We start from the raw sequence: 16422 nt of genomic DNA, 5'->3' as shown, positions 1-16422 counted from the left end.
GCACATCAAAACTTAACAAAAGAAGACAGATGACAGAATATATTAAAGCATGATTGATATTAGTGATGTCATTCACAGCTGCAGGTCTTTCTAATTCAGTTGATTAAATACCTGCAATCATCATACATCAGCAAGAATAATACATGTGCTCCATCTTCTGTCTTCAATTTGAAGAATGGACTGTGTGCAATTACAAACAGCATGGGTACTTTCATTAACTGGTGAATTCAGTTAGCAAAGCATCATGAACTAACAAAGTAGACACATGACCTTGAGTGGTTTTCGACACATCACACTGACAAAATGTTCCACAGGCAGAGATGGGATTGCTTTGTTTGTTTGTTTTTCAATAAGTAGCTTTTTGTAAGCCAACCTCAGAGCCCATAACACACAGCGCAGCATAGTTAGCCAGTTGTTAGCGCTGGTGCCTCACATCAAGAAGGTCCTGGGTTCAAATCAAGTTTGCGTGTTCTTCCTGGGTCGGCATAGGTTTTCTCCAACTATTCCAGACTCCTCCCCCAATCCAAAGACATTCAAGTAGGAATAAATGGTGATTCTAAATTGGCTGCAGGTGTGAATAATTGTATCTGCATTAGCCATGCATCAGACTGGTGACCTGTCCAGGTTGTACCCCGCTTCTTGCCCAGAAGCAGCTGGGAAAGGCTCCACCCCCACCTCCTCTCCAAACCAGAATTTGTTAAGCATAAAAAAAAAAAAATGGATGGACACATACAGTAGACAAGCAATGGAGAGTGTGACTAATAATTCAGTCCAAGTATGTTCATATAGCACCAAATCATAATATAAGTAATCTTGGGACACAAACTTGGGACACAAAGATAAATGTCATTTTTGAAAGGCATAGAAGTTTAAAATGAATGAATGTCATAACTAAAAAGAATATTAGTTATACACCCAAACACACACACACACACACACACACACGCACACACACACAGCAATGAGTATGATCGTGTGTGTGTGTGTGTGTGAGAACTACTTTTTCAGCATCTCACTAAACCATCTATTTTTTTCAGCAAACAACTTTTCCAGAAATGAGATTTGTAGAAGCCAACATTTCTATAACAGCCTGCAATGGACATTAAAAAAAGGGTTTTATAATCATGCACTGAATCTTGTTTTTTTTTTTTTTTTTCTTTTTTATTATGCGTATGTTCTGTGCAGGTTCAGTCATCCAGTCCTGATAGTCTAAGGAGCTTGAAAAAGAGACTGGAATTCTGTTAGTTTTGAGCATATTAACCCAGGAGCTAGCATTTGCCTGAAAAAGGCAGGTTGTCTTTGACAGATCTAGAGAAATTTCTACAAGTGTTGTAACATAGTCTGCAGGCTCAATCTGCAAAATCTATGAAATTCTTGATAAAGCCCCTTCTAAAACACATGATGAAAGTGATTTTAATTTTTGACCTGTCAACACTGGAAAAGAGGAAACTAAAATTTCTTTCTGAATTGTAGCGCAAGTTCAAACTCACAGAAGTGCTGTGCCGTGCTAAAAAAGTGGGTTTGCTTTAATAATTATCAAATCTAACACATCTCGATTGTCTGTTATGTAGGTTAAGGACCTGAAAGGGTGAAAAAGTACTGCCACTTAAGATTAAGCCTTTTTCATTTGTTTTGTGCCATTCCTACATAAAAATCTAAATACAGAACTAACACCAATGTAAGCCTCATTACTGAGATATGTCAGAGTTCAGTGAATAATTTGTTGGGAAGAAAGAAAAGAATGGAGATCCACAGTATCTTGGCCAATTTAGTGTAAAGCTTTAAAAAATACAGTTTATTTGTGTTTTAATTTAATTTGTGAGACTGTTGGAAAAAACTACCGTTTATCAGTATCATGGTCCAGGTGAGCAGTTGGTAATTTTCTTACAGAATTCCATTTCCTCCTGTTTCTGCCCCTGGGCGGAGCGGTCATCCTCTCACCTGTCCAACTCATCTGGAACTAATCCTTGGCAATCTATGGAGGGTACTTATCACCAGCGTCACTGTTTCTTTACTGCCATTTCATCTTTCCTTGCCTCATGACCAAGTTTGTGTACTTAACTGGTTCTCTTGTGCTACAGCTGTCACGCCACTATTTCACACCTCAACTCCACTCACCACCTGGACACTGGTCCATGCTCACCATATTATTGTTAATCCGCTTCATGCTCCCTTTCCCTGGAAGGATCTGATCACCTGATACCTGCGTGCCCTCCTGCCATCAGTTCTTACACGACCACCTCACTCAGTTTGCTCTCCTGACCTTCATCCTCCCCTTCAAGCTCCAAAAACTGCCTTCTAAGTAAGCCAAATTCCTTCCTTAACATTCATTCTCTCCCAGAAAACGTTCACACCCCCACTAACGACAATCTCCTGCACCAGGGTGCAGAGGAGGTAACCCCCCCCCCCCCCCCCCCCCCGTCCCCTTCTGGCTGCCTCTGCCTCAATTTTATCCCACAACTTAGACATTCACATTACTCACACTCTCATTACACATACATATAGGATCTTGGGGGTGGGCACGCTACACGGAATCCCAATTACCATCAGGGTGTACACCTCACCCCTGGCGTTGTTGCCCACCTCTCAATTTTAAATACACGTAGACATTGAGGGCTAGCAGGAGGGGCTATGCGCTTACCTGCTGCTCTCTGGCAGGTAGCTCCATGCCCTCCTGGGTTTTAAATGCACCTTAGAACACACATACATCAACACTACAATGAGCGGGTGGAGGGAGGTTAGGAGTCTTCTCTCACCCTCGTTCTCTGCGGTCTGCTGGAGCAGGGGGGCTAGGAGGAGGAGTTGGCCGTCCGACTGGGGTCCAGAATGTGGGGCCTCCCTGCTGCTGCGGAGTCGGGGCGGTCTGCTTCTCCCCACCGCAGGGAAAAGGGTAACACAACCTGGGTCTGGGTGCAGATCCCCCCTCCAGGGGCAAGGGTACCTAGACCCGGTTCGTAGAGTACGCTTGGGGAGTGTGATTGTGTGTACAGCGTCTCTTTATGTCTGTCTCCACGTTGGTTGAGTGTGGAGTAAGTGCATATGAGAGCATGAGGGTGGGAATGGATGTTTGTATCTGTGTGTGCCTGTATGTCTGTGTCCATATGTCAGGTTGGGTATCAGACGCCACCTCTCTGAGGACATCTCAGGCCCTCCAAGGTTTGGAGGCCTATCTCCCCCCACCACTTCCCCTGCCGGGGGCGGACTCCCTCAGACATCGGTGCGTTGGTGGTTCTTTGTGTCCGGGATGGGCGTCCGGGTACACACCGGCTCACTCCTTGGCGGCTGCTTATCGGGGCCTGGAGCCTGGGGCTTGCTTGGGCCACTTCGGAGGTGGGGTGCCCCCGGCCTCTCGGCCTGGGGCTCGGTCACTCAGGCACAGCTGGCTGCCGGCGGAGCTCACGGGCACGTCACTGCAACCCCCCCGGCTTCTGCTCCATGGCTGCTGAGTGACCCCTCATCTGGGACTCTCCTCAGCTCTTTCTGGGACAGTGGCACGGCTGCCCCTCTGTTGGTCTTCCTTGGTCTCTTGTGTTCTGGGGGCCTCTGGATGTCTGGAGTTTTGATCTCCTCCATACCTGCTTCATGCCCTGGAGGACGGGGCAGTGGCCCCCCACACCCTCTAGCAGATCATTACATGAAGGAACCTTTTAAGAAAACAAGCACGTCCATGCTCACAGGTGTACACACGGGTGATCACACACACAAACTACACCCTTTTTGGCTCCTACCTCAAAGCACACTGTGCTGTCAATCTTACGTGTTGCACAATAATGTTTAATATTTAGTATTTACTGTCATATTCCCATATATCATTGTGATGTTGTTTATTCTATTACTCTCGTTTACTTCTGCTTGTTTTCTTTTTTCTTTCTCAACAGGTGATCCAGGTGATCGATATATGTATTTTTTTTTCCTGCTTATTCTGTTGGTTTTTGTTTTTTGCCCTTCTCCCCCGTCCCTCTTCTCAACTGTTTTTCTTTCCCTCTTTCTTTCTCCCTTTTCTTTCCCCCAGTCAAGTCTGTCCCGTATTCAGCAAGTGAAAATAAAATAAATAATAAAAGGTGAATCAAATGGACCATTACAGCAAAGCTGGGATGGTCAATTTGGTAAAGAAAATCCGTTGGGCATCTTTCTTCGCCTTTAGACAATAATTCTGATGGCAAAAGAGCCAAACGGGACAGGCACAAAAAAACCCAAAAAAAACCAAAAACGACCATCTCCTCTGTTCACAGTTTGCTAGACCATCCTGCCATGAGTCACACCCAGAGCTCACCACTGTTTCCTCTCTCCCTTTTAGATTGCCACGCCGGGAAGTCCTTGTTTAGTTGAACTCTTTGTTTATGGTGAAATAATAAAGTGAAATTTACTCTGCCATGTCTGCATGGTTCTGGTTCTGCACTTGAATCCAGTCACATACAGGCCTCTGGGCCTTTTTGACAATAAGATTAAATTTTGCATATGTATTTTGTCACAATGGTGACCTTCATTTAGATTTCAATAATTTTTAACCTTATTTCTGTCATTCATGACTGCATTTGTTTCAGAACTGGTCACTGTCAGCTTCTCTCCTCTCTCTTCCCATCATTTCCATCACCTGACTCTTCCACTTACCTGCACACCTGATACTGATACAAGCTTTCTGCCCTTTGCCATTTTGTAGATTATTTTCTTTTTTGCCTATTAGATCTTTTTCCTTTGCTTTGTACCCTTATTTTGGTTTCTTCTGCCCTATGTTTGGAATCGTTAGAGTTTCCATGAAAGCAAAACAGCATTCACTCCTCACTTCCCTTCTCTATGACATTCAATCCTTGAGGTTTAACACCAGCAGTTGCAGTGTTTCTCTCCCCATAGCACCACAGCTTTGACTATAGTATGTTTAACTAGGCAAGGACATCAGTGAGTGGGCAGTTTAATTTTGTGGTTCCCCTTCAATTTTATATGTAAGATTTCAGTCCTTTTAAGCCAAGGAGAGGAAAGTAAAAATTTGCAGCAGTAGCCACTGACTCCCCTGTCATTAGCTCTAATTCTTACCTGTCACAAAATATAATTTGGTTACATCTTTTAATACAGTGTTCATCTGAAAGCAATACCTACAGCTCCACGGGGCAAGCTGACAGACAGAAAATGCATACAGTAGGTTTAAAGCAGAACACTATAAAATTTGGCATTTTCAATGTATAGGCAGTGAAAGTATCAGCATATACTCATTAAATTATACATGTGGTGAAAATTACTTCCAAGTACTACCATCTGTGCATGTCTGTGTCTGTGTCATTACCTGTTTCCAAGACACATTGAGTGAAGAATACAAACTGTTGTTCTGTTAAGATCTTCACCTCCCTGCAGTATTCTCAGTCCAAGTATGTGTGGACGTGCCTTCCTGTGATTCATATTGTGTTAACGTGTCCCTGCTGTCTTCACTAAAATGAAAAAGTAAAATCATGTGGCATCCAACTAAAGTAGGGTTTGATACACTGTGAAGCATCACACAGACAAGATTTTCCCAAAAGAAAGTCCAAACTATTTTGGTTTTCTTGGAAACATTTTTTTCTCCTGCCACACGTCTGTGTGAAAATCTGTTCTCTCACTGCTGTTTCTTTTTCTTCAGTGTCATCTGTCTTATTCTCTTTGCCAGGTCTAACCTTCTGTAAGCAACTATTTGTCCAAAAACAGATCACAGACAGAAAAGTTATTTTTCGTATTTGTTATTTGCAGATATTTCAACATCTTGCCTCAACATACGTCAATTTTCTTTGCATTTTTCACACTTTCGTATTCTGTATCTATCGGCATTCACAGGCATATTCTAACTATTGTGTGTGCCGATTTTGCATTCTTGTGATTCGTGTGTGAATTTTGTGTTTTGTGAAGCATGTGTAGTCATTCAGCGCGTGCTTAATGTGTATGTGTTTTGGCTCTGGCTGGTAGAGGCCCCTCTCTAGAACCCCCCAGTTCTTTCTCTCCTGCCAATAGCTAATTGATTTGGCTCCATCCTGCCTGTTCTACTTACTCAAGTAGTTAATTAACTTAACTTTTAATTTGTTTCCACACAGCGCCTGGGTAAAACATAAAGCTGACACCGGCTGTGCACGACCACTCACCCTGTTTTTGTGTAACGGAGCGCACAAAGCAGGGAGTCCCACAGTTTGTAAACTGGCCCGGAGGGCTTAAGAAGTTGCTCCATTTACTGCACATGTCACAGACTGGCTAACTTCCTCTGGCTTCACTCCGTGATTCGCTCCTTCTCTTCATTGTGCTGTTTTTTAGTTAATGCTCACTTACGCTGCCTTCTTCGGTGTTGATCCGTTTTCTCTTTTCAACATTGCAGTGGTGTCACTGTTAAATGTACATTAATTATGATTTTAATTGGCACATTACACAGAATTACCATACTACATCTACAGGGGGTTGATGAGGTTCTTGATTAATAGCAATTACTCTGCAATTACTTAGCCAGGTGCTGAGATTTCTGGCTTTCAAAAGTCACTTTCCAATGCGTACACCTTTTGAACAAAGGCTCTTCTCACACCTACCCATATTTTTTTAGCAGCTTAACAATGAAGAATTGTGCTATTAAAAAAAAAACACAAGCAATTTGCAAGACAACATGTCAGGTACGAAGGCTAAAAAGCCTCATTCTCAAGACAAATAAAATCAAATGACAAAGCTGTATGATTGTTACACTGCACATGCTAATGTAGCTTATTATGCCTTTGCACTGCTTACTCATTTGTACTGAGGACTGTGACTATTGTCTTCACAGTCTAAGAGCTGGAACCAGTATGTGTACTTGTGAGGAATGAACATGAGGAATATTTTCCTGTATTACAGAAATTACAGAGTAACTCACCACGCTGGTTGATGTTTTACAGCGAAGATCAAATTATTTTTCTATTGAAATAATGATTTTTATTCCAAAGTCCAAAATATTGTACAAAACATCAGACGTGTATCTTAATACAACATATGCAGATGGATGCTTGGATAAGTTTTTTTTCCATTGTGTTCATTGTAGGGCTGCCACAAACGATTATTTTGATAGTCGACTAGTCACCGATTATTTTTGAGATTAGTCGACTAATCAGATCATGCATCCACTGGACATAAAATGTACAGCTTATTGCACCAGCATGCATCTGCTCTTATATAACGATCATTAGCTTACAGCTTTAAGTGTTTAAGGTATGTGCTAACTAAAAATAAAGACAAGATGATAGTTTATTAAATTTTAATGAAATTTGCAGATTCAGTGAAGCTTAATAAACTCACCCGTCTGCTCCTTGCTATCTAAAATATAACAGGACACCTCGAGCATCTCACACTTCTAATAATCAGCTGTCTGCTTATTCAGCTGTGTAAAAACTATAACTTTAATCTCAGCCAAACCGATTTACTCAGGAACAAATAAAATACTGAAAAAAGCCAAACAATAACATTTGTAAGTTATTTAAGTGACTTATATATCCTGTTTAACCTGAGTAGTGAAAGACGGCGGGTTTGAAAATGGTTTGCCCTGTGTTCTCACGGGCTCTAGTGAGCGTTAAACCCCGGCTAGCTATCAAGCTAGTGGGTAACAGACGTCTCCGAAAATGTCGGAGCGCTTTTGAAAATATGTGGTGTCTTGATAAACTGAACTGATATTTGAGGTTTACACAGCTACATTCTCGCCTGACATTCTCGTCACAAACGTTTATTTTGTGACCCAGAAACAGTAATAAGAGAAATATTAAAACTAACTAGCTGCCGCCATTGTTGGAAACTGAGCAGGGCCACGCTATGAATTCTGGGACACAGCTTCTTCTTCTTCGGGGTTTAACGGCAGCTGGCATCCTTGTACATGCAGTGCTGCCATTTTCTGTTTCAGTCCATTATTACACTCTTAAATACTACTACTTATTCCTGCGTCTTTTGGGATCTTACAAAGCTTCAAACGACGCGTCGACTATTAAATTAGTCGTCAACGATTTTGATAGTCGATGTAATCGTGACTAGTCGACTAATCGTGGCAGCCCTAGTTCATTGGGATCTGCCATAATAGGAAAAGCACAGGTGGAGCACGTAGCCTTAATGATGGTCCCAGTCCAGCAAACCAGGGTGCATAATGCATGATGCCGGCTCACTGAGGCACACTAAGTAGAACACAGTGGGTAATTAGTGTTTCACTTTCACCTGTGTGTGTTTTTAATGATTTAATGAAAATGCTTTATGGAAAAAGCCAGTCAGTAGAGCTAGTTCTGATTTTCATCCTTTACTCCTCATGTCAGTAGCCAGTCATGACACATACTATATGGCTATGAGGTGTCTATTTTTTAATATTAGTAAAAATATTAATACAAGAATATATCTTATTTTTTTGGCTTTAATTTCTTAAAAACAGTAAAAAGCCTTAAAGTTATGCCACAATTATATTCTCGATGCTTCAGAATATATCCATCGGGTTCAGTTACGCATTTTATTTCAGGCAATATTGTGATCATATTTTGTTCAGTGAGTTTGCTTCATCATTTTTCTATTAGCTGTTCAGTTGTTTCAATGACAGTGATCTAAAGTCCACAGTTACCTTGAAACTGACAACAACATCTTACGTGTCAGATGAAAACACATGCCTCTTTTTTTAATCGTCTTTTTGTGACAAACCAGCCTCACCCGGTGAAAGCCAAACGCTTATTTCATGTTTTCATAACATCTACGTTTGAACTTTAAAATCAAGTCCCTCATGGTGTAAGCAGGGCAAAAACAGCCTTCCTTTTAAGTAATTTCATGGCGCCTGTCTCATTCTGCTCCCCTCTTCACAGTACATCTCTTTCTTGTTGTCCTTGTGTCTGTTTCTTTCTCTTTTTCTCCTCTGGGCCTCCCTGTTCATTTGTCTCTCTTTGTCCTTGTTGGGCGCAAAACAATTTTGTCGTCCTTTTGGACAGGACTGTTTATCTGTCATAACATTCTCAAAAAAAATTTTTTTCACTTCTCTCAGCTGGTTTCATTATAGAAAGGTTCTTTCTGCCGCCACACTGGGGGGTCTGACACTTTCACTAAATCCTGGCAGTTGTTTTCTGTGGCCTTCATCAAATCTGTATGTTGGTACAATGAAAACCACAGTCACAAAGTTCAGTGTTTCATGTGCAGCAGTTGGGATTTTTATTACAAAATGAGATCAAAAATTTTGCGAAACGAACAAATCGTATTTATGTCAACACTTTGTGGAAACACCTAGTTTAAGGCATCGGGACATTATACAAGTGGTGACAACTGGATGCTATTTTGATGGCATATTATTGCTATAGTTTCAGTTGCTAATATTAGCACATTCCAGTATTCATTCTGGTTTTATGCAGTATGTGCTTTTTCCCTCTACATCATCTCGGAAAATATCTGGCTTTTCACTGGCTTGATATCCAATGTTTTTCAAAAGTAATTGGTGGGTTGTTTGTTATTTGATGCAGCACTGTCTACTTTACTAACAGACTGTTAACATTATAGTTAAAATTGACTTTACATGCACTTTAAAAAATAAAGCAATGAACTACAGAAGCTAATGGTTTCTGAGATTTGCAGATTTGGGGTAATTCTTTGTTAGTCCATTACATTCGGCAACATTTTCACATTACATGTAATCATTTGGTTCATTTTCAAGATTTCTGGTATCTTTTAAATTCATCTGCCGAAATGAATCAATCCCTTATTCTCAGACAACAAACACACTCAAGTTTTTGTTTCAGGTTATCAGCTCATTAAGGATTACACTGAATTTACTGTATACAGTTATGTCCATAAGTTTATGGACAATGACATGTTTTTGGTTTTTTTTTTGTTTTGTTTTTTTTTTGGGGGGGGGGGGGGGGGGGGGTTGTAGTTTTTCAACAATCAAGATGTGATTGAAGTTCAGACCTTTAGCTTTTATTAACTGTTAGCCATTTTTATACAGTCTCCAATTTTAAAAGGCTCAAAAGTAATTGGACAATTGACCATTAAGCAGTTTCATGACCAGATGTAACCTGTGCCCTTTTTTCTAAAGCTGCACACCTTGATGCTGTTTATCTTTAGCAAAACATTAAAGCACAACAATGGTGTTTTTACACGCTCCATAAATAGAACTTGATGTTGGGACTATCTTGGGATAAATAGCATTTTTCCTACTACTCCAACAAGTGGAAGAAGAAATTGGTGCACCTGTTCACCATCTGCTACTTCAGTTACAAAAACACTAAATTTTTAGATGGTGCAGAAATCCAGAGTAATGAGATTTTAATTAATGACAGTATCTGTTTTATTTGTGAGTGGTTATAGAGGAAAACCTCTTAGGCTTAGACTTAAGGACACCTGGGAGAAGCCCTGTTATACTTGCAGGTCCCTGAGCAGGAGCTCTTGGTTAAATGACTTGCTCACTGTCAGCATTTAGACAAAGAGGGATGTTTCTCATTTAATGTGTCCCTCCAGATTTTCACAGCCGGTCAGCGTAAACTAGATTTAACATAACAAGAGTCAATTCCACCATCAGGCTGAGACCTTTCTGTGTGGCGCTTGCATGTTCTTCCCATGTTTGCGTGGCTTCCCCCCACAGTCCAAAGAGATTTTCCATAGGTATGAATGGTTGTCTGTCTCTGTGTGTTAGCTCTGTAACAGACTGGTGAGCCGACCAGGGTGTTCACTGCCTCTTGCTGTAAGACAGCTGGGACAGCCACCCACGACATTGAATTGGATAAGAGGATGGATGGATGTTACTGATGCAGTAAGGCACAAACACACAAGTGCCAACATGTTCCTGTTTTAAAGTTACCACTGCATTAGCTTTGTATTGCACTTTTGATTATGTGTTTTACCAACATACACAACCCTGCTCTTGTAAGAGGTATTGTTATTTAAATTAAATAATCTTGTTCCATCCTATATCAGATTTTGGGGCATATATAAAACATTTCCATATGGAAAAGAAATAGTAAAAACTTGCATTAAAGACTTGCATAAGATGTGGCCTACTTCATATAGTGAATCATATAAGGCTTGTATGATTTACTCATGAAAGTTGCCACTTTCTCATTACTTTCATATATTCTTTTAGTAAGTATCCAAAACATACAAGTTTCATTTATAGAATTTTTCAAGGTTGTTGTTTTCACTCTTGTATGCTTTTCATACAAGTTTTACACAAGACAGATACAAACTTTATAAGATATATATCTTTTCCATATGGGTTTCTGCACACTGCATCTTTCATTTTGTATCATTTATACTGCAGAGAATCTTCTGTCACTAAATCAACAGACCAAAGATTTCACATCATCAGCACATATGGAGGGTTTTGTGCTGGTATTTGTGCTGATGCTCAATATAATGATACGTGTTTATGTGACTGGCATAAATTCATAAAATTAAAGGTCAAGGTTAAGTAGTTTTGGCTAATGACAAGTGCTGTGGGAAAATAACATGAAACTCCATGCTGGAGAAAAACAAAATACAGACAACAGTGCCATCTTCTGGACACCATGATCTCCAATAAACTTACATTTTAGTTTTCTTTTAGTCTTTGTTGTTGTTTTATTTGTCTGCTGCTCTTGACATAGAGAAAGCAAATGTATTTATGATTAGTTAAAATGCAGAAACACAGTAAACGTTTGCTAAAGTGTGGTAAACTAAGTTGATGTTATATTGTGTTTTATTATTGTTATAATTGTTATGTTCTTCAAAGAATGTTTAAGAGGTTAGCCTTCACTTCAGAAGTAAATCCAGAGTTTGATGTGTTGTTAAATATATTGTTTAAAGGTTAAGGCTCAGTTTAGATGCTACAGACAATTATGTCATTATGTCAAGAGCAACTTTTACAAGTTTGTTTGTAATGTTTTTTAAAGTAATATATGTTTATATGCTAATTTTAGTAGTGTCGTATGGTGAGCTGGGTTGCTGTAGGTGTAAGAATGAAAATGCACCTTTTCGTATGGACCAGCAGATGGCAGCACACGCACTCAGCCTTTCTTTGTCTCTGCAATTCTGAAAACGAGTTAAGCATCATTTTGATAAATGTTCACCTGCTCGGTTTTAATTATACTTCCTGGATTACTGGTAAGGAGTAAGTGGTCAGTAACAGAGGTTTATGTGACACCTGTTAAATATTGATGATGCAATACACATTTTAACAATGTTTTACTGAACACACAATCACTCCTTCAAAACCCTTGCTTGTCTTTTGCAAATATTTTTTTTAACTTCACAGCATTATCATTAAGTAATGAATATAAAAATTTAGTGGCTGCTAAAAATACTAAATTTTTCTTTTATAGTTACTGTTTGCACATGTACATCAAAAACGAATAGGTAGGGGTTAAAAGGAGCTTGCAGTAGCAAATTGTTCATCAACAGTACACTATGCACTGACCAACTGGCAAGATTATTTTAAAATCCATGTTTGCACAGCAGAGTTTTTGTGCAGCACGCTTGTGTTTAAAAGACTTCAAATGATAAAACATTAAACATGAGAGGTGACGTGGATGAAGGGGTACTTGTATCCATCTGACCTGGAGGTTGTGTCAGATGAAAGGAGGTTGGAAGCAACACATGTAAAGAACCTTTGAAGTGTATTTACCCATAAGTACACGTAGCTTTTTGTTGACATTTTATACACAAATATATTTTAATGGATTTATGTTCATTTCCCAAGTAGCAGCTAATTCACTATTTCCATATGAAACTGGACGTTTATAGAAACTTGCAAGTGTTACCTTTGCTGTGTATCTTTAAATAAAGCAGCGTTGACAGAAACATGTTGCAGTGTTCACAGTTGCTAAAAGTAATCCCCTCATTATGCTAAGGGACAGTGTGTTTGACAGTATGGGTTTAAATGTATCTTTAATGAAGCATGGTGTTAGTGGGACTCTAATATTAAACAAAATAGCATCCCCCTGTGGCTGTGCAGTGTATGGAGTGCAGGGATGTGTGCTGTAGAGACTCCTCAGCATAGTGCAGTACGTTTGTCTACATTCATGTCTGTCTATGCTCACCATCACTGATTATACTACAAAGAAAATTTCATTTTGCTCAGAAATTATTGTAAACAAAAAGATTGCTGAAACAGTGGAAACAGTTTCCAGTGCATGAGTTATCAAGGCATTTGAGAAGAATGTTTTCCTCTCTTTGCGGCACCAGATAGAGATACTTGAGCTTTTCATTTACTAAATGTTCTCTAATACAAATGTTGGATTGTGGTTTCCAAACTGGAAGCAACAGACAGTTTTTTTTAAATGAACTAAACTCACTGCCACACATTCATACACAAACACCTAAATTCACAAATACTAAACACTGAGACACGAATGTACATGTTTTCATGAAAAACCTTTCTCGCCTGCAAAAACATCTGGATCCTTTTTATATACACTTGAGCGTGCATGGGTTTGAGTGCATGCCTTTGTGCGTAATCATGAATATGATGTGTGTGTGTTATCACCACCCTTTTGCCCAGTAGTTAACCTAGGTCTCCAGCTGTCTCTCTTCATCTCACTGTTGATCCTGTTTCCAATCTGCTTCTTTTATGAGAGCCCTTAAAACCAGTAATATCGCATGTGTGTCCATGTGTGCGAGTGCATGTGTGTGGGTGGGTGTTTTCTGTCCTGTTTGTTCATGAAGTATTACTAATAAAGAAATATCCATTTACTATCCATACTTTTAAAGACAACATCATGAAAATAGAGTTCATATGTAGTTTGTAAACACTCAGTTAAACCCCAAATTTAAACTACATACAGAATGACTCAGCACTGTTTTTTGTCGGACCTTCATCAAATTTAACAATTAAAGTGTAAAAGACCTGTCCACTTAAAACTCAATGAAGCAGTTTAGTCAGTATAACTAAATCATAGTGAATGTAGAATGTACAATATTAATGTAAAATATTGAAAGGTTTCTCTAAAAACAGACTCAGTCTGAGCATTATCGTGATTTCCAATAAAAATAGGTGGTTGAAATAAAAATGAAATGATATCAAAGATAAATGTAAACTTAGCACCATTTAAGCAATCACCGTGATCGGGCATTGTTGAGGGTCTCTTTTGATAAAGTATTCTTTGGGTTGAGTCAACAATATTATCACTTGTCACTGCTCTACTTATGTAATAAACCACAAATAGCTTCAGCTGTCAAACCACCAAATCACCATATGGTAAAACTGCCTTTAAGTTTTAAAGGTTATCAAGTTTAGCTTCCAAATCAGGAATAGCTTTGCTCTCATATCCAATAATAGCAAACTTTAAGTTGAAAACTTTAGCATAACTTGATTTACCCCTTCTTCACTGAATTCAAAAGATCCGTCCACTTTTCGAATTTTGCTTAACCCAATCCTCCTCCTCTCTGACCCCTGCCGCCAACATTTTCAAGAAGATACCGAGACATTCCCAAGTCAACCCAGAGACATAATCTATAGTGTCCAGCATTTTTTTTTTCTATGTGAACAAGTGAGTCACTTGGAAAGCAACCCGGTCAAATACCGAAAACTCCTCCACACAGGAATACTGTATATCCCATGGCTTATTTAGATAAATATGTCTAAGAAAAGAGAAAAGCAGCACAAGAAATCACATAGTAGATCAAAAATATAGAGAAATAAACAAGATATAACATGTAAAAAGGAAAAACAACAAAACAAGGGCACAAAGAAAGAGAAAATGAGGCAAAAATGGGCAGAGAGACCTGACCCAGATGGCCCAGAAGTAAAATTAAGAAAACAACTGAGGAGGAGGAGACAGAGAGAAGTCAGTGATTCGTGGATCAGAATGCATGTTTTAAACCGTGTGCTTAAAGGAGTTGACTCAAGCAGATTTACAACAGCTATTCAATTCAGCTATCCAGTCACATTTGATGCACCTGTGATCATCTGCGTTTAATCAATATGCTTTTTACAGGCGTGGTTCAAGCGCTGAACACTCACAGGTAAAACCTCTTGTCCTAAAAAGTCAAAGTTTGACTGTCTATTGTATAAAAGCTACATGATATCAGTCATTCAAAAGAGACCTGAAACCACCATCTCCATGAAGAAGCTCCTACAACGCATGGATACCATCTTCTTTTAGTTTTTCTTCAGCATAAAACATTTCTGGCATTCTTTTCATGTCTTGCCTTTGAAGAGCCTGAAACCACATTAAGCGGACAGCTGTTTAGATAGAGTAACAGGTAGTCTCTTCGTGACCCAGAGGTTAAAACGCTAACCATGAATATGGAAGTACACATCTGGCCCTGCATGTTTCTCTGCTCACTCTCATACTCTTTAACTGCTGGCTATAAAACAGAAGCAAAAACATGGTTCACCTCATTAGAGGTGGTGTCATGACGAAAAAAAGGATTCTAATTGAATTTTATATTATGTGCAATAATGCTGTAAAACTATAAAACCTAATAATTTCTTTAGAATTTCAGGTTGGGTATTCATGCATGATGGTGTAATCTCTGTAGCAGCTGCAACTGAGCCTCTGTACCCTTAAGCAAAGGAAAATCTGCAGCAATCCTGCTGCTAAAATGATTACATCAAGCTTGTTTGTTTCTTCCGACCTCTGAACAGCATGCAGTTACTTTGTTCCCCTCTTGCTCTTGTCATGAAACCTGTGTGGAGACTGTTGCGTGATGCCCCTTTATTTCCTGCTGAGATGACTGAGTTAAGCTTGTTTTGCCGACACAAGAGGAATCAGGATCGGGAGACTCCGTGGGAGCTCGGCTTGCCATTGAGCACAAACTGAGTCATCGCACCAAGCATCTAATTTGTTCCATATATTTTGAATTAGAAAACAACATGTTTTTATTGGTCCCTTTGGATAATGAATAGGTCACTGATACGCTGGTTTCCAGTTTGGTAGGCAGGTACTAATAGTGAATTTCAGTAGGCGCTGTTGTCTACCCTCCAGTGCCTTAACGGGCAAATATTCTAGTTTTGGTGCGTTTTTAGTTATTGTGTGATATGTTTGCCATTATCATAACACTACAGGTTATCGCAGTTATGATGATTGGATTTAGACTCCTATGTAAACAGTTTCATTTAACCCCTTAAAAACGATGTAATTTGCAACCTTGGTTAAATGTGCATAAGACATACCAAAAAAAGTGAAATACAACAACTAAACCACTATGTCATCCTGGCAGGTAGGACAAAAAACAAAAAACAGTTGACTGTCCAAAGGCTCACAAAAATGAGCAACACAAGATGAGACATACCCGGTTGTGTTGTGTTGAGTGTTTTTTTATTAAAAAGGATAAATATTTGCTTGCATTTTTTGTAAAACAGCAGGGCATTATTGAGAAGTGTTTTTAACCATATTGTGTAACCCAATGTTTCCCAACCACTGTGCCACAGCACATAGGTGTTCCATGAGAAATGATCAGGTGTGCCATCGAAGATTATCTGGTTTCACCTATTTAGTACTCTAAGCGACCAGTGCGAGTAACCAGCAG

This window comes from Neolamprologus multifasciatus, chromosome 5 (genome assembly GCF_963576455.1).
Source record: "Neolamprologus multifasciatus chromosome 5, fNeoMul1.2, whole genome shotgun sequence".
NCBI lineage: Eukaryota > Metazoa > Chordata > Actinopteri > Cichliformes > Cichlidae > Neolamprologus > Neolamprologus multifasciatus.
The sequence above is the reverse complement of the archived record's forward strand: the minus strand, read 5'-3'. Positions refer to the sequence as shown.